This window comes from Saccopteryx leptura, chromosome 4 (assembly GCF_036850995.1).
Source record: "Saccopteryx leptura isolate mSacLep1 chromosome 4, mSacLep1_pri_phased_curated, whole genome shotgun sequence".
In the NCBI taxonomy this organism is placed as follows: Eukaryota; Metazoa; Chordata; class Mammalia; order Chiroptera; family Emballonuridae; genus Saccopteryx; species Saccopteryx leptura.
Window position 1 is genome coordinate 22,158,754 of NC_089506.1, and position 23,962 is coordinate 22,182,715.

The window sequence follows — 23,962 nt, forward strand, 5'->3', positions numbered from 1 at the left end:
CAGAGAAGAGACAAAAAGCCATGAGCCCAAGGGGACAGAGATGTGATTCAGTGCTACGTGTTTGATAAGAGTGGGAGGAGGTGCCGGCAGGACAGAAAAGACAGGAAATGGCACCAGCAGACGCCATGATATTATACAGAGACAGTTATACCGTGCAGGAGAAGTCCAGGGGCTCCTTGCTCCCAAAGGCCCCTGTCCAAGCATAGGGGACGGCAATGGGCAGATGAGGCTGCGAACACGGCTCATGGGTCTCTCCTGGCCTGGAATTTTCAGAAAGTGGGTGCGGTTTCCTGTTTGAAACAGCAGGACTATCCTAGAATCTTTGAAACCAAACCAGCTCTGACTTCCTAACAAGGGAGGTGACACTTAAGAAAAGTCAAGGAAGAAGAGACTAATCAGTAAAACTAGCTCCTAGAATTCTGGAAAAGGTGGTAGCTCTGATCCCAGCATGCACTGGGCCTTTCAATAGCTCTAAGGAACTTCTGTTCTCAAAGCTTTGAGACTTGTTTCTTCCAAATTTTATCACAGGTGAGCATGGAGTGACATCCGTAATAGGGTACTCAACCCATTACACTTTAACTTCCCTGAGAATTAGTGTTCGGGAATGAATTCAAATTAGTTATCTGGCTACATGATGGCAGGATTAACCTTTAAAGTGGATGAAATTACCATGATTTACATAATCTATTTAATCATTTTTCAATAGAGTTAATATTTAGAAGGCAAATGGGGAGAAATAAATTACATCTTATAGCTTTTCGAAAACACCAAGCTCAGCTCACAAAAGAATAAAATTAACATTATCCAAGGTATAGCACATATCAGGTTCCTGAAGCAATAAATTAGACTATAGGGATAACTAAGAGTCCTTCCAGAGTCTCTCTGTTATATGAGTTCATCCAGAAGGTAGACAAGCAGGGACACTCACAGGGAGCAGATCTCATCCATTACTCCCCTCTTGGGATCCAAACAGAGATATTCTGATCTGATCAGAACTTATGAGCTATTTGACAAGTGTGTTTAGTAAATATCATGACCATTTGTTTAAGGATTTACCAGGGATATATCTAGATTAGAAAGAACAGGTTGAAAATGAGCCAAATAAAACTTAATTTGATTCTGGCTACATTTCTTATCTTACCATTTTCTTCATTTAGATTCCATTCTGAAAAAGACATGTGTGTTTTGTTCTGCTTTCTAAAGAAACAAAGGACTAACAACAGAGCAACTGGAGCGGTCTGTTCCCTAGTCCCACAGATCTGCTGCCTCAAAGCTGTTAACTGAGGAATCCACAAGAATTGTTGGCGAATGTGTTTAAGGAGAGTTGCCTTATTCAAAGTGAATTTTCTGATTCTAAAAATTCTGAAAATTCACAGTGCCCCCCGAGAGAATGAGACGAGAAGAGGAGGAATGGAAAAACAGAACCCGCCTGACCTGTGGTGGCGCAGTGGATAAAGCGTCGACCTGGAAATGCTGAGGTCGCCGGTTCAAAACCCTGGGCTTGCCTGGTCAAGGCACATATGGGAGTTGATGCTTCCAGCTCCTCCCCCCCTTCTCTCTCTCTGTCTCTCCCTCTCCTCTCTAAAATGAATAAATAAAAACAAACAAACAAAAGAAAAACAGAACCCATCATTTCTTAAAGTAGTTTACATAAAAATTTAATTTTCAATTACAAAAATGAGTATTGAGAATTTTGTAAACACAAGGTCAACAGGAGTTCCAGAATGGTGCCAGAGCTCTCGTTCTCAGTGTCGGAGGTAGAGTGAAATGTACAATGGACGGTTCTGGGGCCTGGGAGTCCGGAGAACTGGCTTCCAGCCCTGATTGCCACCAGCTAGATGGCTCTGAGCAAACACATTGTTCTTTGGGGGTCCAGGATCTTCATCTGAAAATTCCCTACCTCACAGCATAGTAATTAAGCGTGGTGTAGACTCAGTGCAGCCTGTGCTTGAGTATTAGCCCTATTAGCTGTGTGACTTTGAGCAAGTCATCTCAATCTTTGGCCTCAGTTTCCTCATCTGTAAAACAGAGAGATCACTGAGAACCTACCACATTGGATTATTGGGACGATTAAATAAAGTATAGAAAGCCCTCAGCACAGTACCTGCCACACAGTAAGTAAGGGTCTGATAAAAATTGTCTCTTATTATATTTAATATAGCTCTGAGATCTCTCCAGTGATATCATTCTATAATTCTAGTTTTATGATACAAAGATAGAAAACCCACAGTTGAGGAATATTACAGATGACGAGTCTGTGAGCTGTGTCAGTTGGTGAAAACATACATATACTATCATATCAAGTAGGAGAAGGAAGCTGGAAAGAGTCGTCCTCAGTGTGAACGTGCTAGAGAAGAATGAAGGACATGCTGACAGGCCGTGGGAGGGAATTATTGTTGAAACAGTTGAAATGTTATATGACCCTTTTCTCTAAAGTGGTTTGAGAGTTCTAATAAGAAGCTGAAACTCTATGAAAAGTGGTTTTGCTTCACCTTTTTTTCTCTGAAATTGTCCCAGATAAGTAGAGATGGCCATTTAGGGTTACGGTTAGTGCTTGAGGGCCCTTGGAAAGCCGTCCTGCCAAGGTGATGGATCTAGTTGTTTTGTGGCTTGTCCACAGTTCCTTACAAAAAGCTTTTGAAAAGAAAAAGATGATCCAATCTCTTCTGGTGAAGCTTGCTGAACATTTCTGCTGGGAAAATGTTCCAATTAGCTTTTCTCCAACTTAGCCTCAAGCATTTTAAGAGGCGCCCATAAAGGTAGCCTACTCCGTGAGTGAAACAGAAACACTCTTCATCAAACTTTGACTTTTAACTTCCTGAATTTTAGTGGGAAGAGAGGATTTGCAACTCTACGGTCATTTAAATAGCATTGGAGAATGAGAACTCAAACATGAACTAGGTGACAGGAACGGCCGGCCACCTTCTGATTGATACTTTCAATGTAGGTGCTCAGGTTTCTGGTTTCCAAGTTACTGTTCTTTCTGCCCCACCAGAATACTCCAATAATTAAAACAACAAGAGCTTAATTACTGAGTGTTTTCCAGATGCCAGGAACACTGCTAAACGCTTTACACACTTATTTCATTTTCACAGCAGCTCTATGAAGTAAGTAGTAACATTGTTCCCATTTTACAGATGAAGGCATGGAGATTTAGAAAGTTTAAGCAACTCACTCAAGGTTACAATATTGGTAAATGCCAGAGTTAGGATCAGAATTGCCTTCTACTTAATTCCAAAGCTCATGATCTGAACAATTACTCTGTAAGGCCTGTGATCTGTTGACAGAGATCACTCATACTTAACACTCCCCCCCCCCCCCAAATTACGGTGCCATCTCTTCTCCTTTAGGAATAAGTCACTCTATTGCACGTGATGTAGAGAGAGTTTTCCCCAGAACGAGTGCCTCAATTAGCCACTAATTTGATTGCCTATGGTATGCCCAGTATGGTACTAAAGTTTAAAAAAACACCTTTGAACTTGCTGTCTTGTCGTTTTCTAAAGAGAATGTATTTGAGGAGACATAATGCACTGATAAGGTTGTGAAAAATTAAAAGTCCATCTTTAAGTAATAAACTCTTTTAAAAGTAGACTAGAGGAGGGCAAAAAAAAATATCTAAACCAGAATATGTGTGTGTATGGCGCACACATTGGTGTCTGCCTAAAAGATGTTAAAGAAAAAAAAATGTTGCCCATTTATGTCACAAAATGCTATCAGAAAAGATGGGAATATCAAGGCCAAAAGAGACGATAGCTATTTATTTCCCCAAAGAAGTGCATTAGAAGAGATTCATCGGCATGACATTAGCAATCTTCCAAAACATTTATATGTGAATTCTGGAAGATATGGAAGGGAAAAATCAATCAGGTGCTGGGCTTCGGAAACTCTCACACCATCGAGTTCTGTATAAGTCATGGTCTGGGAATACAGTCACTCTCTTCTCCTCCACTTGGTTTCCTCGTCTTCCACCCCTAAGTATGAAAATACAGCTGGAATCAGCCAAATCGAGGGAGCTATGTGTGTGCTCCTTCGAGTCCATGCACAGGAAACAAAACCGACCATGCTCACTTTCTTTTTTTTTTTTTTTTCTTTGTTCTGATTGTTTTTAATTAATTTGTTTGCAATTTCTTACATTTTACTTTAGAGGTTTCTTTTTTTATATAATTTTATTTTTAATGGGGCGACATCAATAAATCAGGATACATATATTCAAAGATAACAACTCCAGGTTATCTTGTCGTTCAATTATGTTGCATACCCATCACCCAAAGTCAGATTGTCCTCTGTCACCTTCTATCTAGTTTTCTTTGTGCCCCTCCCCCTTCCCCTTTCCCTCTCCCTCTCCCCCCTCCCCCCCCCCCCCGTAACCACCACACTCTTATAAATGTCTGTTAGTTTCACTTTTATGTCCCACCTACGTATGGAATAATGCAGTTCCTGTTTTTTTCTGATTTACTTATTTCACTTCATATAATGTTATCAAGATCCCACCATTTTGCTGTAAATGATCCGATGTCATCATTTCTTATGGCTGTATAGTATTCCTTAGTGTATATGTGCCACATCTTCTTTATCCAGTCATCTATTGACGGGCTTTTTGGTTGTTTCCATGTCTTGGCCACTGTGAACAATGCCGCAATGAACATGGGGCTGCATGTGTCTTTACGTATCAATGATTCTGAGTTTTGGGGGTATATACCCAGTAGAGGGATTGCTGGGTCATAAGGTAGTTCTATTTTCAGTTTTTTGAGGAACCACCATACTTTCTTCCATAATGGTTGTACTACTTTACATTCCCACCAACAGTGTATAAGCTCACTTTCAAATCAACATTGTCCTTCTTAAAAAGATAGCTCGATCTCCTTCTGTATGTGAGTACTGCACCCCTGAGACAATGGGCCAGAACTGCTTTCTTTATCTCTTTTCTGGGTCGTTCACATTATACCAAGTTGGAAGAGATATTCTTGATATTCTTTTGTTCCTTTATGCCAATAATAACTTTTTTTTTTTTTTAAGATCAGGATGCTGTGGGAAGAAACGAATGCACCAATTAAGCACAAGGGAGAGATAAATTTTGTTTCATGCAACCTTAACGTGAGCAGCTCTATACTCCAAAGTTGTGTTTCTACCAGGTTCTTCAGGAATATTCCTGATCTGAAGGTGAGCTCTATTGGAACTAGGGAAGTGTTCTTTTTCTTTATAGAAAGTAACTTGTTCACATAGATATGGGGCTCACTAGTAGTCAGGCAAAGTCTTGTTGTCTTCGTCCCACCCCACAACACTATGGGAGTCAATAGAATTGGGCCATATTAGTTTTACTTCTACAGTTGTACAGACCTGAATTCAAGCTCCCAATTTCTTCTGGGCTTCCAGATCTACAGTACTGTGATTCAGGGAGAGAGAACAGAGGTGTCCAGTTCAGAACTACTTGGTCACCTGATAAATTATAGATTTGGGGGGACTATAATCAGGGTTTGAGAGAAAAATGAGAGGATTCTCACATCAATATTTTAAAGGCTTTATTATATATTTGAGATGTGATTAAGGAAATTCACCAAGTTTCTTTGAAATTTTGTTTCTTCTTTTGTAAAACAGAAATAACCTCTTCTTCTGAACACATAAGAACAACCTATTTGAACAGAAGATGCTTGTGCACAAGGATAGTGTCCTCTAAAGTTTTATCTCAAGTTTTTGAGCAGTGAGTGACACAGAGAAAATGCAGAAGAATCCTTGTTGAGTGACTCAATGAAGGAGTTAGTACTTCAATGGATTGACAGTAATAAAACATGAAAAATTAATGAAGTCCTCTATATGATTTGTAAGCACACTCTTCCCCAAATGAAATAAACTATATGACTCTTCCTTTGGCATGTTTCAACATCTATAAAGTATCTCAATCTTTGTTTGATTTAGAGCTTTTTGATGGATTCGGGTTTTTTTTAATTGTTTTATCTTTGGCAAGCCAATGTTGATTGCCACAAGCATGGTTATTCTCTAAAGACTGGATGACTCTTCAAATAGCCTTCACATGAGCTCTAGTTTAATGTCCTCACTGGTCTCCTGCAGTGACAGCTCACTGGGAGGTCTTATGAAATTGCTTCCCCTGTGCCATAATCCCTCCTGGCCTCCTCTAGGCTGTGCTTCTAGAAAGCAATTACCCTCTAAATATTAGTGAAAAATAGTGCTTTTAGTGGAAAATATTAATAAAATTTGAGGTACCCGTCTCAGTTGTGGGTTTTCTAAAAGGCAGGCAGCACGGTCTGCTCAAGTCCTCACATGTAAGACATGGTAGCTGGGCTCATGTTCTTGTCACATGTCTGGCAAAGATATTAGCCACCATCCAGTTCTGCCAATGGGCCAGCCCCAAGTGAGGCTCTGTGGGTAAACCAATGTATGTTGTATCCACGTCCTCGAGAAAGACAAACAGACATGAACCCATAAACATTAGCTAGTAGTACTCCAAGACAAGCCATCTTAAGGGTCACCTGAGTGATCTGGCATTGCCAGGACTGAAAGCCAAAGGCCAGAGTCCCTGGGGAAGATTTTGTGCAGAAAGTAGGACCACCTGACCAGGCGGTGGCACAGTGGATAGGGCGTCGGACTGGAATACGGAGGACCCAGGTTTGAGAACCCGAGGTCTCCAGCTTGAGCGCGGGCTCATCTGGTTTGAGCAAGAGCTCACCGGCTTGGACCCAGGGTCGCTGGCTCGAGCAAGGGATTGCTCAGGCTGCTGTAGCCCCACGGTCAAGACACATATGAGAAAGCAATCAATGAACAACTAAGGTGTCGCAATGAAAAACTGATGATTGATGCTTCTCGTCTCTCTTCGTTCCTGTCTGTCCCTTTCTTTTTTTCTTTTTTTTTTTTTTTATAAATTTTTATTAATGTTAATGGGATGACATTAATAATTCAGGGTACATATATTCAAAGAAAAACATGTCTAGGTTATCTTGTCATTAAATTATGTTGCATACCCCTCGCCCAGAGTCAGATTGTCCTCCGTCACCCTCTATCTAGTTTTCTCTGTGCCCCTCCCCCTCCCCCTAAATCTCTCCCTCCCTCTCTCCTGCGTCCTCCCTCCCCCCACCCCTGGTAACCACCACACTCTTGTCCAAGTCTCTTAGTCTCGTTTTTATGTTCCACCAATGTATGGAATCATGTAGTTCTTGTTTTTTTCTGATTTACTTATTTCACTCCGTATAATGTTATCAAGATCCCACCATTTTGCTATAAATGATCTAATGTCATCATTTCTTATGGTTGAGTAGTATTCCATAGTGTATATGTGCCACATCTTCTTTATCCAATCCTCTACTGAAGGGCTTTTTGGTTGTTTCCATGTCTTGGCCACTGTGAACAATGCTGCTATGAACATGGGGCTACATGTGTCTTTACGTATCAATGATTCTGAGGTTTTGGGATATATACCCAGTAGAGGGATTGCTGGGTCATAAGGTAGTTCTATTTGCAGTTTTTTGAGAAACCACCATACTTTCCTCCATAGTGGTTGTACTACTTTACATTCCCACCAACAGTGTATGAGGGTTCCTTTTTCTCCACAGCCTCTCCAACATTTGTTATTACCCGACTTGTTGATAATAGCTAATCTAACAGGGGTGAGGTGGTATCTCATTGTAGTTTTGATTTGCATTTCTCTAATAACTAATGAAGCTGAGCATCTTTTCATATATCTGTTGGCCATTTGTATTTCTTCCTGGGAGAAGTGTCTGTTCATGTCCTCTTCACATTTTTTTATTGGATTGTTTGTTTGTTGTTGAGTTTTATGAGTTCTTTGTAAATTTTGGATATTAGGCCCTTATCTGAGCTGTCGTTTGAAAATATCAGTTCCCATTTAGTTGGCTGTCTGTTTATTTTGATATCAGTTTCTCTTGCTGAGCAAAATCTTTTAATTCTGATGTAGTCCCATTCATTTATCTTTGCCTTCACTTCTCTTGCCATTGGAGTCAAGTTCATAAAATGTTCTTTAAAACCCAGATCCATGAGTTTAGTACCTATGTCTTCTTCTATGTACTTTATTGTTTCAGATCTTATATTTAGGTCTTTGATCCATTTTGAATTAATTTTAGTACATGGGGACAGGCTGTAGTCGAGTTTCATTCTTTTGCATGTGGCTTTCCAGTTTTCCCAACACCATTTGTTGAGGAGGCTTTCTTTTCTCCATTTTGTGTTGTTGGCCCCTTTATCAAAGATTATTTGACCATATATATGTGGTTTTATTTCTGGGCTTTTTATTCTGTTCCATTGGTCTGAGTGTCTATTTTTCTGCCAATACCATGCAGTTTTGATTATTATGGCCCTATAATATAGTTTAAAGTCAGGTATTGTAATGCCCCCAGCTTCATTCTTTTTCCTTAGGATTGCTTTGGCTATTCGGGGTTTTTTATAGTTCCATATAAATCTGATGATTTTTTGTTCCATTTCTTTAAAAAATGTCATAGGAATTTTGATGGGAATTGCATTAAATTTATATATTACTTTGGGTAATATGGCCATTTTAATTATATTTATTCTTCCTATCCAAGAACAAGGAATATTTTTCCATCTCATTGTGTCTTTTTCTATTTCTCTTAGCAATGCCTTGTAGTTTTCTTTATATAGGTCCTTTACATTCTTTGTTATGTTTATTCCTAGGTACCTTATTTTTTTTGTTGCAAACATGAAGGGGATTATTTTTTTGAGTTCGTTTTCTAATATTTCATTGTTGGCATATAGAAAGGCTATGGACTTCCATATGTTAATTTTGTATCCTGCGACCTTACTGTATTGGTTTATTGTTTCTAGTAATCTTTTTGTGGAGTCCTTTGGGTTTTTGATGTATAGGATCATATCATCAGCAAAAAGTGATACCTTTACTTCTTTTCCGATATGGATGCCTTTTATTTCTTTGTCTTGTCTGATTGCTCTGGCCAGCACTTCTAGCACCACATTAAATAAGAGTGGAGAGAGTGGACACCCCTGTCGTGTTCCTGATTTAAGGTGGAAAGTCCTCAGTTTTATGCCATTTAATATGATGTTGGCTGATGGTTTATCATATATGGCCTTTATTATGTTGAGATATTTTCCTTCTATACCCATTTTGTTGAGAGTCTTAAACATAAAATTGTGTTGTATTTTATCGAAAGCCTTTTCTGCATCTATTGATAAGATCATGTGGTTTTTGTTCTTTGTTTTGTTGATATGATGTATTACGTTAACTGTTTTACGTATGTTGAACCATCCTTGAGATTCTGGGATGAATCCCACTTGATCATGATGTATTATTTTTTTAATATGTTGTTGTATTCGATTTGCCAGTATTTTGTTTAGTATTTTAGCATCTGTATTCATTAGAGATATTGGTCTGTAGTTTTCTTTTTTTGTGCCATCCTTGCCAGGTTTTGGTATGAGGGTTATGTTGGCCTCATAAAATGTGTTTGGAAGTATTGCTTCTTCTTCAATTTTTTGGAAGACTTTGAGTAGAATAGGAACCAAGTCTTCTTTGAATGTTTGATAGAATTCACTAGTATAAACGTCTGGACCTGGACTTTTATTTTTGGGGAGGTTTTTAATAGTTTTTTCTATTTCCTCCCTGCTGATTGGTCTGTTTAGGCTTTTTGCTTCTTCATGACTCAGTTTAGGAAGGTTGTATTGTTCTAGGAATTTATCCATTTCTTCTAGATTGTTGTATTTGGAGGCATATAGTTTTTCATAGTATTCTACAATAATTCTTTGTATATCTATGATGTCTGTGGTGATCTCTCCTCTTTCATTTTGGATTTTATTAATTTGAGTCCTGTGTCTTTTTTCCTTGGTGAGTCTTGCCGAGGGTTTGTTGATTTTGTTGATCTTTTCAAAGAAGCAGCTCCTTGTTTTATTGATTTTTTCTATAGTTTTTCTGTTCTCTATTTCGTTTATTTCTGCTCTGATTTTTATTATCTCCTTTCTTCGGCTGGTTTTGGGTTGTCTTTGTTCTTCTTTTTCTAGTTCCTTAAGGTGTGAAGTTAAGTGGTTTACTTCGGCTCTCTCTTGTTTGTTCATATAGGCCTGAAGTGATATGAACTTTCCTCTTATTACTGCTTTTGCTGCATCCCAGAGATTCTGATATGTCGTATTTTCATTTTCATTTGTTTGTATATATCTTTTGATCTCTGCGCTTATTTCTTCTTTGACCCATTCATTTTTTAAAAGTATGTTGTTTAATTTCCACAATTTTGTGGGTTTTTCCCCCTCTTTTTTACAGTTGAATTCTAGTTTCAAGGCTTTATGATCAGAGAATATGCTTGGCACAATTTCAATTTTTTTAAATTTGCTGATATTGTCTTTGTGGCCCAACATATGGTCAATTCTTGAGAATGTTCCATGTACACTAGAGAAAAATGTATACTCTGTCGCTTTGGGATGAAGTGTCCTGTAGATGTCTATCATATCCAGTTGTTCTAGTATTTCATTTAAGGCCACTATATCTTTATTGATTCTCTGTTTGGATGACCGATCTAGAGCTGTCAGCGGTGTATTGAGGTCTCCAAGTATGATTGTATTTTTGTCAGTTTTTGTTTTAAGGTCAATAAGTAGCTGTCTTATATATTTTGGTGCTCCTTGGTTTGGTGCATATATATTAAGGATTGTTATGTCTTCTTGATTCAGTGTCCCCTTAATCATTATGAAATGACCGTTTTTGTCTCTGAGTACTTTTTCTGTCTTGTAGTCAGCATTATTAGATGAGTATTGCTACACCTGCTTTTTTTTGGGTGTTGTTTGCTTGGAGTATTGTTTTCCAGCCTTTCACTTTGAATTTGTTTTTATCCTTGTTGCTTAGATGAGTTTCTTGTAGGCAGCATAGAGTTGGATTTTTTTTTTAATCCATTCTGCTACTCTGTGTCTTTTTATTGGTAAGTTTAATCCATTTACATTTAGTGTAATTATTGACACTTGTGGGTTCCCTATTGCCATTTTGTAAATTGCTTTCTGTTAGTTTTGTATCTTGTTTGATTCTTCTCTTTTGTTTTTCTATCATTTGTTTTTGTTTGTTTGTATTCCATACTTCTTTCCTCTGTTGCTACCTTTTTTAAGTCAAGTGTTTTTGTGGTGGTTTTTTCAAGGGTGGTTACCATTAAGTAATGAAAAGGGTACCTACCATATTCATTGTAGTACCCTTTCTTATGAGTATTTCTGCGCTTCATCATCCTTTGCTACTGTTAATCTTTATCTTTTCTCCCCCTTTTTTTTTTCTTTTGTTGTCACAGTTTTAGTTTGGTTTTATTGTTTTCTTCGTGGAGCTGTTACTTGTGGTTATGTTTTCTTTTGTTCTTTGAATCTGATTGGAAAACCCCCTTTAGTATTTCCTGGAGTGGGGGCTTTCTGATGATAAATTCTCTCATCTTTTCTGTATTTGTGAATATTTTTATATCTCCTTTGTACTTGAAGGATAGCTTTGATGGGTATAGTATTCTTGGCTGAAAGTTCCTCTCTTTCAGGGCTTTAAATATTGGGGTCCACTCTCTTCTAGCTTGTAGAGTTTCTGCTGAGAAATCTGATGATAATCTAATAGGCCTTCCTTTATATGTTGTATTCTTCTTTTCCCTGGCTGCCTTGAGAATTTTTTCTTTGTCATTGGTTTGTGTCATCTTCATTATGATGTGCCTTGGAGTGGGTTTGTTGTGGTTAAGAAAACTCGGTGTTCTGTTTGCTTCTTGAATTTTAGGCTTTAATTCTTTCCACAGGCTTGGGAAGTTCTCATCTATTATTTGTTTGAGTATATTCTCCATTCCATTTTCTTTCTCTTCTCCCTCTGATATACCTATTATTCTTATGTTATTCTTTCTGATGGAGTCAGACAATTCCTGTAGGGCTTTCTCGTTTTTTATTATTTTTGAGTCTCTTTCTTCTTCTCTCTGTTGTGCCTCAAGTTGCTTGTCTTCTATTTCACTGATCCTGTCTTCTATCTGAGCTGTTCTATTAGCTAAGCTTGCTACCTCGTTTTTCATCTCTTGAATTGAGTTTTTCATTTCTGTTTGATTTGTTTTTATAGTTTCAATTTCCTTGGTAATATATTCTTTGTGATCGTTGAGTTGTTTTCTGATTTCCCTAAATTGCCTTTCTGTGTTTTCTTGTATATCTCTGAGTATTTTTAAGATTTCTATTTTAAATTCTCTGTCATTTGGCTCCAAGGCTTCCAATATGTTAAATCTTTTCTCCATAGATTTTTCCACATCAATTTGTGTTACCTCTCTGTCTTTTGTATCCATAATGTTCGATTTCCTTTTTCTTATTGGCATCTGAAGGTGGTCTTGATGATAGTGTTAATTAGAATTAATAAAAAATAAAAAGGAAAAAAAAAAAAAGAAAGAAAAAAAGAAATAAAGAAAAAAAAAAGGAAAACACTCCACAAAAAAAAGTAATAATTTATTATTTCCCCCTTTTTTCTTTCTTCTCTTCCCCTCCTCTCACCTCCTTAGGGAAATATCGTGATGACCTGTTAATTATATTATGCTAAAATGGAACAAAAACTGCCTATAATGGAGGGCCTGATTTGGGGTGAAGAGTTCAAGGGGCAAAAAAGGGATTAGGGACCTACTAAATACAAAAAAAAAAAAAAAAAGGGAGAAAATCTTAGACAAGCATAAAATGATTTGCTTGTAAGTGATGGTCGACTAAGAGATTTAATGAGAGGGATGAGAGGGGAACAGAAAAAAGGAGAGAAAAACTATAATTAAAGAAGAAAAAAATAAAAATAATAAGTAAAAATCTGTTGTATTAAGTGGAGCGAAGACTAAATACAATGGAGACTTTGGGTTGGGAGGAATGTTAGTGAATTAAAAAGCAATGTAAAAAGTGCCCAAAATGCCACAAAAACAAACAAATAAAGAAAAACCAAGATCAAAAGCAGAAGAAGAAAAAAAAGAACAACAACAACAAAAAAAAACCCACAAAAACTTGAGTCCCAAATTAAATAATTTGTTCGTGATTGAGGCTTAAATGGGAGGAAAAGTAAAAGGAGAAAAGAAGAAATGAATAGAAAGGAAAAAATAAGAGTAAGAGAGAAACAAAGGAAGAAAAAAAGGAAAGGAAAAAAAAACAAAAGGGGAGAGAGTGAGAGTTAAGGGTTTTGGAGTGTAACCCTAAAGGAGAGTTAGGATGAAGAAAAGAAATAAAATGTAACACTCATGGGTAGTGTAGTTCAAGAAAAGGGTAGCATAAGATGGGCAGAGAGTAAAAGGACTGAGGTGGAAGAAATAGAAATAATAATAAAGGCAATAAAATAGAAGAAAGAAACAACAACAAAGAATTAGTGGAACAAGTTATAAAGTCTGTGGATTTTTCTTGATTTTGAGAGGTTAACTTCTTCCTTTTTTCTTTTCTCTCCCTCTTTCTGGTCAGTGACTCTATACCCCAGGTTCTGCCCCTATGTCACTCTTAGGTAGGAATTTGCAGTTGATGGGATTCTATGGCAATGTCATATAATTGGCTTTAGTCTCGCTGGTAGTCAAGGCTTGTTGGCGTTTGCAGAGTCCAACAATGAGAGAGTTTGCTTTCCTGGAGTCTCTTTCCTAGTCTCCCCTTCCTGAATTAGCAGCCTGATGATCTAGCAATGAGGCTGCCACTGCTTCTGTCTGGGGAGTAAGAGGCTCAAAGAGCTGGGAAATCCCCACTCTATCCTCACTCAGCGCAAGGCTCTGGGTAAGGCTTTGGCAGTCAGAGCCTCCAGCGTAATCAGGTGGGGCTGGGAGTCAATTGTTGTCAAGGTGACTGTTCAGCGCCTATCATTCAGTTGGACCACTCAATCCAGGCTTTCCACACTTGGTAGCCTGTTTTGGCTGGGAAGAAGAAGCACTAGTCGCTGTTTGCTTTATGGATCTTAATATCTGCCAAGTCCCTCTTGTTAGGAATATCCCTGAATATGGAGGCTCTGTCAATCAGAAGTTGCCCCCGCCCCTTTAGCGAAAGGCACTGAAAAATATCACGCCTCTTGTCTTGGATCGCTGAACTGGGAGAGATCTTATCAATTAGAGCCCCGTGGGTGCGTAGATTTCGTGGGTTAAGCTAATTTCAGTGATTGGATCCGCAGCTGTGCTCCAAAAAGAATTTCAGGCTGCCTGCGCCGCCCCTCCCCCAACGCTTGATTGTTAGCTTGAATGGCTGGGTGAGGTGCCCCGCCCCCGGAGAGAATCTCCTGACTAGGAAGGACAGCCTTGGCGCCCGCGCGGCACGGGGCGTGCGAGCAGTTTCTCAGCACGCCAGTGGACGGGGACCGCGGCACGGGGGCGCGCGCGGTTTCTCAGCACGCCAGTGGCCGGGGATCGCGGCACGGGGGTGTGCGCGGTTTCTCCGCACGCCAGTGGCCGGGGACCGCGGCACGGGGGTGCGCGCGGTTTCTCAGCACGCCAGTGGACGGGGCCTCTCTGGATCGCGGCACCGGGCGTGCGGTTTCTCGTCACGCCAGTGGTCGGACCGCAGCACGGGGGGCCGTGCGCGCGGCTTCTCAGGGTATGCTGGGATGGCCGCCAGTGCCCAGGCTGCCGTCCCCGAGTGTGGGCGGGCAGCTGCACGTGTGGGTTGACTCACCACAGGTGTACTCCCTCCTGGGCAACAGTCCCTCTGCTTTCAGTGTGTGTGTGGAAGTCCGGAATGCTCCGAGGATAAATTTTTCTGTTTCTAGTTGATAAATTTGTTGAGATTTTGGGGAGATCTGTCGGACGCGCTGCTCACGGCGCCATTTCCGTGACGTCACTCTGTCTGTCCCTTTCTATCCCTCTCTTTGACTCTCTCTCTGTCTCTGTAAAAAAAAAAAAAAAAAAGGTAGGACTTGGACATGGAATCAGGGAGAAGGATTCACCGAGCTGTGCAGAAAGGGGCGGATTCTGAGTGGAGATGGTGACACAACATGAGTGGACACAGTTCCCTACAGAGTGTCGAGTCCCAGGCAAGCGCTGGCAGGGGCAGCATCTGCAGTGACCTCACATGGAGCCAGCGGGACCTGTATGGGCCATGGGCAAGGTCAGCAGCTGCTGCGACCCTGAGTTTTCCTTCCTTGACAATCCCTCATACAGTCTTTGGAAGGATCTGATTACATAGTAAATGTGAAAGGTACTATATTTGAAAATTCTAAATTGCTGCACAAACACAATGTGCTATTTATCACTATTATTTAGAGAAAATATGGCCAGAAAAGCAGGTGAGGAACAGATCGGGAAGGACATTAAATGCTGGGTTAAGAACTGTGTTGGATACAACTGAACTTCATAAGCAAGGGAAGACAATGACCAGTCCTGGCAGGCTCACTCTGCTCTTATCTCCCTGCCTCCTTCCTGCCCCTGAAAACCCTCCACCTCGCCCTCCACCTCTAGTCTCAAACCTAGTGGGGAAATGAAAGCTGATCTCTAATAAGACTCTAGTCCAGCTCTAATTTCCCTCTTCCTCAAATCTAAAATGAGCAGCCCTGGCCAGATAGCTCAGTTGGTTAGAGCAGTGGTCCCCAACCCCCGGGCCGCGGACTGGTACCGGTCGGTAGGCCATTTGGTACTGGTCCGCAGAGAAAGAATAAATAACTTACATTATTTCCGTTTTATTTATATTTAAGTCTAAACGATGTTTTATTTTTTAAAAATGACTAGATTCCCTCTGTTATATCCGTCTAAGACAGGGGTCCCCAAACTTTTTACACAGGGTGCCAGTTCACTGTCCCTCAGACCGTTGGAGGGCCGGACTATAAAAAAAAAACTAAGAACAAATCCCTATGCACACTGCACATATCTTATTTTAAAGTAAAAAAACAAAACGTGAGCCTGACCTGTGGTGGCGCAGTGGATAAAGCGTCGACTTGGAAATGCTGAGGTCGCCGGTTCAAAACCCTGGGCTTGCCTGGTCAAGGCACATATGGGAGTTGATGCTTCCAGCTCCTCCCCCCCTTCTCTCTCTCTCTCTCTATCTCTCTCTCTCTCTGTCTCTCCCTCTCCTCTCTAAAATGAATAAATAGAAAAAAAAAAAAAAACGTGAACAAATACAATATTTAAAATAAAGAACAAGTAAATTTAAATCAACAAACTGACCAGTATTTCAATGGGAACTATGCTCCTCTCACTGACCACCAATGAAAGAGGTGCCCCTTCCGGAAGTGCGGCGGGGGCCGGATAAATGGCCTCAGGGGGCCGCATGCGGCCCGCGAGCCGTAGTTTGGGGACCCCTGGTGTAAGACTCACTCTTGACGCTTGTCTAGGTCACGTGATACATTTATCCATTCCACCCTAAAGGCCGTTCCGTGAAAATATTTTCTGACATTAAACTGGTCCATGGCCCAAAAAAGGTTGGGGACCACTGGGTTAGAGCATCATTCCAATATGCCAAGGTTGTTGGTTCAATTCCCAGTCAGAGCACATACAAGAATCAACCATGAATAAGTGGAACAACAAACGAATGTTTCTCTCTCTTTCTCTCTAAAAACTTAATAAGTGAAAAAAAAAAAAGTTAATGAGCTGACCAATTAGCATGGTCTATTTAAGAATTTCAGCAAACTTGGAACATCTGAGGCAGCGCTGCCTAGCAACAAGCGTGATGATGCAGCGATAGCCTGAGTTCTGATTGGCCACGTACCACAGATTTGCTGCTGGACTTTGGCTTACCATGATTTTCCTTGTGTACATTTCAGTTTCCTCCTCTGTGAAATGGGGGAGCTTCCATGTTCCCTAAGGATTTGTCAAAGCCTCCTCGGGGATGTTTCTGTACCTGAGGACAGGGGAGTGGGGGACCTCCAGGGAAGGCAGTGAACGCTGCAGGAAGGGCAGGTCAAACATGCAAAGGACACACTGACAGCCACGTATCTCATCTAGAGGCTGGTTGATGCTGGTCTATTCATCTCTCAGACACCGAGGATGCGCCCAGTAGATGTGTTGGAGAGGGACATAGAACTCTTCTGTGGCATCACAGAGCTCACAATGTAGTGGCAAAGCCAGACAAATAAATAGACCTCTGCTATGAAGCATGACAAGTGTCAGGATGCAGTGGTGCTGGGAGCAACGCAAGACAGATGAGTCCACACCAGATGGGGGGTTTTGTCACATTTCTGTTTGTGTTCCTTGAAATGCTTTCTCACTCTATATCTGAAATAGCTTCACCAATCAAAAGGATTTGAATACATCTGAGCTTTTGTTTTCAGGAACATTAATTACCATGATAATATTGAATATGCTCAACCTCAAGGTTGAGATACCCTAGCGGGGAATTTTCCTGCCCTCTCTGGTGAATCATGGGTTACCGAAGGATGTGTCCTTGTGCCAGCAGCCCCGGATTCTGTCATGGTCTCTGCTGGCTCCGTCTGCATGGCATTTATTGAGCTCACTTCCAGAATGCTGTCTTTTCCTTTTCTTGCTCCACACTTGCCACTTGGCTGTGTTACATTTTTCACCAGGTGTCCAAACTCTGTTGGGCGAATTCTCTATATCCTTGTGAAGACACCAGGCTACAGACTCAGCACTGACAGGGAGACGAATTATCAACCGCCTGCTTGGGTTTAATCAGGAGAGTTCATGCCCAAAGCCAATAAGAGTCTGTGGGGTGGTGATTAGTGGTGTTTCGCAACTATCTACAAGTTTCCTCAGTTTGCTGTTCACTATAAAAATTGATCCTTTAATTCTTTTCTCCTAAAATAACCTCTCTAAACCTTCAAGGGCTTGCTATCTGAGAATCTGTGAATGTGCTCTGTTCTTCATCCTTTTCCTTCCTTCGTTTCAAAGAACTATCCCATCCCTTCTTCGCGTCAGCACTCTGGACTGAAGATGCCAATATTCCCCATCGGCCCAGTCCTCCAACCCCTTGTTCAGCTCCCTGGCCACCCTTGGGCCCTCTCCTGTCATTATACCTTTCTTGAAGTGCAGGGATGAGAAGTATGCATAGCACTTTTCAAGTGAAAGCAGGTGGTGTTTTCAAAGCTCTTCCTGGAGGCACCAGCCTCACACTGGCCATCCTGGCCACGAAGCCCATGTCCACTGACGAGCCAAATGATGACCTCTTGTCTTTCTTCCCCTCCTCCACTTTCTCAGGGGCAGATACCTCTCCATGCCTCTCTGAAAATGACTCCTAGCCAGACAATAGCAATTACTCCTTGCTCTGCTGCTGTTCTCTGCCACAGGGAAGCATCAGTACAGAGGAAAAACATCTTGCAGTCAGGAGAATTCTAATCCTGGGCTAAGCATGTTCACATCCCAAATGCATGCAGGGCACGGATTCTGACCAACAGTGACAACACAGCCACAGCCACGGACACAGAGCTGTTCACAATCCGCTGGCTTCCTCCTAGAGCGACGGTGAGAAGCTTTCTATCAATGCCAGTCACCCTGATTACACCCCTGAAGCGTAGCCACAGAGCGCAATTTCCTTTCAAACAGCGCGAGCCTAAGTCTGTGTGAAACAAACTAGATTGTGCTCATCAAAATAGCTTCAGCAACTATGAGAGTCATTCCATTTCTTACATTCTGAGGCAAGACTTTTCTAGGTTTTGACTAAAAACTCTAACCTAGGATTACCTCCTCCCAACAACCAGAGACAGACAGATCTGTATGTGCGCGCAGACGTCTGCACATCTGACTTGGCTCACGTACACCAACCGCCTCCTCGAGCCCTCTCTGCTATGGATCTCCACCTTTCTCTTTGTTTCTCTGTTTAGATATTTGAGTCCTTCCCTCCCTCCCCTTTCTCTTTCCTCCTTTATCTCTGTCTCTCTATTCTCTCTTTCCCCTCCCTTCCTTTCTCTCTCTCCTTCCACCTCCCTTCCTTCTCTTTGTCTTCCCTTTACCTGTATGTGCCTCTCTCTCCATATCTCGGCCAGTTCCCCTGATATGTAAAACTCACAAACCAGGGAGTTCAGTCCGTGCCCCTGAAATGATAAGATGGTGGCTTTGTGATGGTCATGTCATCTTCTCCCTTCCTCGCGCTGTGTCCAATATCTCCCTCTAAGTATGCACTTGATAAGCACCGACATAGAAAATACAATAGAAAGAAAAAAGGGCTGTAAGAACCAAACTCCACTGAGCTTAACTCTCCTGTGTTCATGAAAACCTGTTGACACCATGGACTCTTTCAGGCTGACCTTTCACAGCTGTGGTGTGACATGATTTAGCCAGTGGAGAGCCCTGAAGTGCTTTCTAAATTATGAATGCAGAATGATCACGGTCTGGGGGGTTTGAGGATTTTATTACCCTTGGATTTTTAGAACATTGGTAATTGTGTATGGTATAATTTATACACTAACGTACACTCAATCAGGACTTTTTTTTTTTTTTTTTTTTTTTGGTATTTTTCTGAAGCTGGAAATGGGGAGGCAGTCAGACAGACTCCCGCATGCGCCCAACCGGGATCCACCCGGCATGCCCACCAGGGGGCGATGCTCTGCCCATCTGGGGCATCGCTCTGCCACAATCAGAGCCATTCTAGCGCCTGAGGCAGGGGCCACAGAGCCATCCTCAGCACCTGGGCAAACTCTGCTTCAGTGGAGCCTTGGCTGCGGGAGGGGAAGAAAGAGACAGAGAGGAAGGAGAGGGGGAAGGGTGGAGAAGCAGATGGGCGCTTCTCCTGTGTGCCCTGGCCGGGAATCGAACCCGGGACTCCCGTACGCCAGGCCGACACTCTACCAGTGAGCCAACCGGCCAGGGCCCAATCAAGACATTTAACGGACCTAATCCCTCTCATCTCTGATGACGCCACATGGCAGAGAGGCACCAGAGAAATAGCCACACCAGTTTTTTTTTTTGTAAAACATATTTGAAGATAATACAGAAATGTGTCTAAATGTCTCAGACTATATTAATATTATTTAAAAGTGTCTTCAAATGTTATTCATTTCTCTTCTTGGCGTTCTGCTGGCGACACCAGGGGCCTCTGACAGAGCCTGGCTGGGAACCTCCCTCCGGATCCTTGCCTTCCGGCGCCTCTGCTCTAGGTGGGTCACTCCCTCCCGTTTGCTTTCTCTGCCTGGCCACTCAGCCTTGGCGTCGTCTCAAGCTCAGAGCTGTGTACATTTGCCATTTCAGCTTCCCTGACTGTGAGGATGCCGAAACACCTCTGTTTCACACGAGTTTGAGATGCGAGAGTGGCATGATGTATATAGAATCATAAATCGGAAAGGGACCCCAGAGTTGTCTGCTTCAGTCTCTCATTTGACTAATGAAGAGTGTGACAGGTTTATCCAGACCGTTTCAGTTTATGCCTCTTACCCTAACACAGTTATTAATAGCTCCCTCTTTTCCTCTCAAATGTATCCTAATATGGACAATAAATTAATTGTCTCCTTACAAATGAGAAAAACAAGGTAGCTGAGTCCAGAATCAGCCCAGGTATCCAGAGTCGTTATGTTTTAATAATTATTCTACTGTAATGCCTCTTCCATCTTAGAGCTATTTCTTTAGAGCAATGCCTCCTAACCCAAGTCACCTGTAGAACTATTCCAGAATGTGAATGCTTTGGTGCTAATAAACTCTCAGGGTGTGGTCTGGACCTACAGCTTAGGACAGTGTCCAAGGTGATCCTGAGGTACATCTCTGATTTCTAACCATTGCTTAGAGAAAAGAGGTGGATACACCCGCCAAACCATGCAGCAAGATGTAGATGTACTATTTTAGAACTACAGTGCTAATAAATTTGACCAACCACTTGCCAGACTCCAAAGCTTTGCATTGACAACTCCCTTTTGTTTTTAGATGTGCTAGGTGACTTTGAAATAAGGCTAAACAGGGAGCTAAAAAACCCAGAGGTGACTTCTATTGGGTCCAGCTTCAGAAGACGTACAGAAAGATCTCTCTGACTCATGGAGATTTCCCTGCCTTTGACTTTCTACTTTCTATTGACCACACTGTGCAGCCTGAGGTCAAAGAGCTAGATGAGGATAAATTTTCTTTTCTTTCTTTTTTTTTTTTTTAGGATGGATTTTCTTAATGCCATAACAGATGATTACAGCCTAAGGGTGGCTTCGAGATAAGCTGAAAAAGCAATGCTGGCCACCAGCACTGTGGAGCTATTGACCAGAAGAGATTTAGTAAAGGACAAGAGTGCTTCTTACATTTTGCCAGGTAGAAAAGAAACCAGCAGAAATAACTCCACGCCAGGAAGAGAAAGTGAACCACAGCTGGAAACCTAAGCGAAGGGAGAGCAGCGATTAATCAGTGTTTGAAAGCCATCTGCTTTCCTTGCCGGTGGGTCCATGCCAGCAGCACTGGCTACAAATGCTGCGGAGTGGGCGGGGCCCCGGGAAGGGACAGTGCTTCCCTATAAAGATTCATTGTCTGCAAGACAAGCCATAGAATGCCGTGCTCATTTGGGGCGATATTGGTAGGTCCGCACACCCGCCTAACATACATACGCGCGCGCGCGCGCACACACACACACACACACACACATGCACGCACACATCTGGAGTGTTTACAGGTTGACTTTCTTTTGTTTCGAATTTTTGTGTTACAGTTTTTATTTTACAGGTTGGTACTCTTTACTTGGACTTACAGTTATATGTGGAGAAATAACCAAACATGTTTTTTTTTTTTGTCCCTTCTGAAACTCCAAGTAAAAAAATGAAAATGGTAGAAAACTTGAAAAAAGGCATTAAGCCATGGCCCAAGAGAACGGAGTGGGGAGGGGGAAAACAGAAGCTAAAAGATTTCTATGAACTGAGGGAAGGCAGGAAGCAGAAGGGTGCTATGGACTGGATTGGATCCCCCCCCAAATTCGTATGTTGAAGCGTAAGTGCCAATGTGAAGGCACCGGAAGATGGGACCTCTGGGAGATAATTAAGGTTAAATGAGCATAAAGGGTGGGGCCTTGATCCGACCGGACTAGTGTCCTTATAAGAAGAAGGAGAGAGACCAGAGATCTCTCTTTTCCTCAGTATGTGATGCACAAAGGAAGAGGTCATGTGAGCACACAGGAAGACAGCCATCACTACAAGCCAGGAAGAGGGTCCTCCCCGGAACCTGACTGTGCTCGTGGCATTCTCATCTTGGACTTCCAGACTTCAGAACTATGGAAAATAAATTTCTGCTGATTAAGCCACCCAGTCTATGGTATTTTTTTATGGCAGCCTAAACAGAGTGACTCATGGAAGATAGAGTTCACTTAGAAGAGGAAGGTGGGTTGTCAAGGACTGCCGCTGGTGAGAGTGTAAGGTAGAAAACAGGTGAGTTTTGGCCCTGGCCGGTTGGCTCAGCGGTAGAGCGTCGGCCTGGCGTGCGGGGGACCTGGGTTCGATTCCTGGCCAGGGCACACAGGAGAAGCGCCCATTTGCTTCTCCACACCCCCCCTCCTTCCTCTCTGTCTCTCTCTTCCCCTCCCTCAGCCAAGGCTCCATTGGAGCAAAGATGGCCCGGGCGCTGGGGATGGCTCCTTGGCCTCTGCTCCAGGCGCTACAGTGGCTCTAGTCGCGGCAGAGCGACGCCCCGGAGGGGCAGAGCATCGCCCCCTGGTGGGCAGAGCGTCGCCCCTGGTGGCCGTGCCGGGTGGATCCCAGTCGGGCGCATGCGGGAGTCAGTCTGACTGTCTCTCCCCGTTTCCAGCTTCAGAAAAATACAAAAAAAAAAAAAAAAAAAGAAAGAAAAAAAAAAGAAAACAGGTGAGTTTTGTGAAAGGGTCCATGCTGAGCTGTAGAACCAACAAGACCTGTCCCACTCTGAGGAGGCAGGCCACCACTCCTGTGTTCACTCTCTCATGAGAAAAAGGATTGTGTTTTCTTTTCTAGGGAAATTAAACCAGAGACGGGGGGCACAGACACAGTGAGGGCAGGGGAAGCATAGTGCGGTAAGCGGGATCGTTAAGGGCTGACACGGTGAACTGGGAGGGGCTCCGTCCTCCGCCTCAGCCCTGCGCCCAGAGGGGGCAGTCAGGGTTATAGCCCCTCCCCCGGGGGAGAGGGAAAGTTCTTCTCTGTAGAACCTGAGTGGCCCCAGAGGATGTCTGCACAATAAAAATTGAGAGTCTAGCAATGGGAAAAAAAATGAAATCTATGTATTCCCTACAAAAGAGTCTACAATTTGACAACTCCACCCTTATGCACCAAACTTGAGTGGACAACTAAGGATTAAGTGAGGCTATAATATAAACATTGTCAACTACACAGAACTCAAAAATTTCATTTACCAAGCACTTTGCTCAAACTCCTAAAGCCTATGCTTTGACAGAATTAAAAAGAAACTCAACAAAGAGAAAAACACAGGGTCCATGAAACAAAAGCAACAACACAAAGCAATGGCGAAGGGCTGGGGGTGGGTGATGGGGCAGAAGGAGAAGGCCCTGGGCTGCTGGGTGTGGAAGGCACACATAGCAGAGGACCCACTGTCCTTTGAACAAAGTCTTTTGCTCTTCCATGATTCTTGCCTTTTCATCATAGTCCTAAACATCATCATGCTGACATATCATTGACAAAGAAAGAAGGAAAACTTGTTAAGAAGACACTGCTTTTGGAGAACATGCTTAGAGGATCTCTGAGTCAGGAAGCCTGGGTTCAAGAGCCCTCTGCCATCATGATTCCGGAGGCGCCAGCACAATTATTCAATGCCCGGCTCTTCTCTTCCCTCTTCCATGAAATAGGCAGACTTCACGTGATCCATGCCTCACATGGGTTGTGGAGAGAGTGAAATCATAAAGCGGAAAACATTTTATAAACTGGTAAGTACTGTGCAACTCTGGACTTCTCCTCCACTGCCTCATCCCAGGATGTTGACTGGAGAAAGATAATGCATGGAGGGGTGGTTATCTCCCCCACCCTTTTTTCGGTACAACATGAAACAATTAGGAACTAAGAGTAGACTCCATACTTCTCATCTTTGGAAGCTCTTCACATTAAAGAGTGAGACGTCCTGAAACAGCCTTGATTTATGTGCATGTGTGCAGCGTGCCAACATGGAAGTCCTTGTAGGCAGGTAGGGTGGGAAGAGACCAACAGATACGAAACTGAAACCTCTCTCCCCTGCAACCCTTGCAGGGCACGGTG

The 23,962-nt window shown here is 42.3% G+C and overlaps 1 long non-coding RNA gene across 1 annotated transcript in view; it reads right to left on the bottom strand.

Annotated features, from left to right (window-relative positions):
* Nucleotides 1-3,751: 3,751 nt before the first annotated feature.
* The window catches only part of LOC136404061 (uncharacterized), a 44,339-nt gene continuing 24,128 nt past the window's right edge, over nt 3,752-23,962 (bottom strand). Inside the window, exons 4-5 of the long non-coding RNA XR_010751221.1 lie at nt 4,820-5,025; nt 3,752-4,067 (exon numbers count right to left, since the gene is read on the bottom strand). This is a non-coding gene — a long non-coding RNA (uncharacterized lncRNA). The remainder of the gene's footprint in view (nt 4,068-4,819; nt 5,026-23,962) is intronic.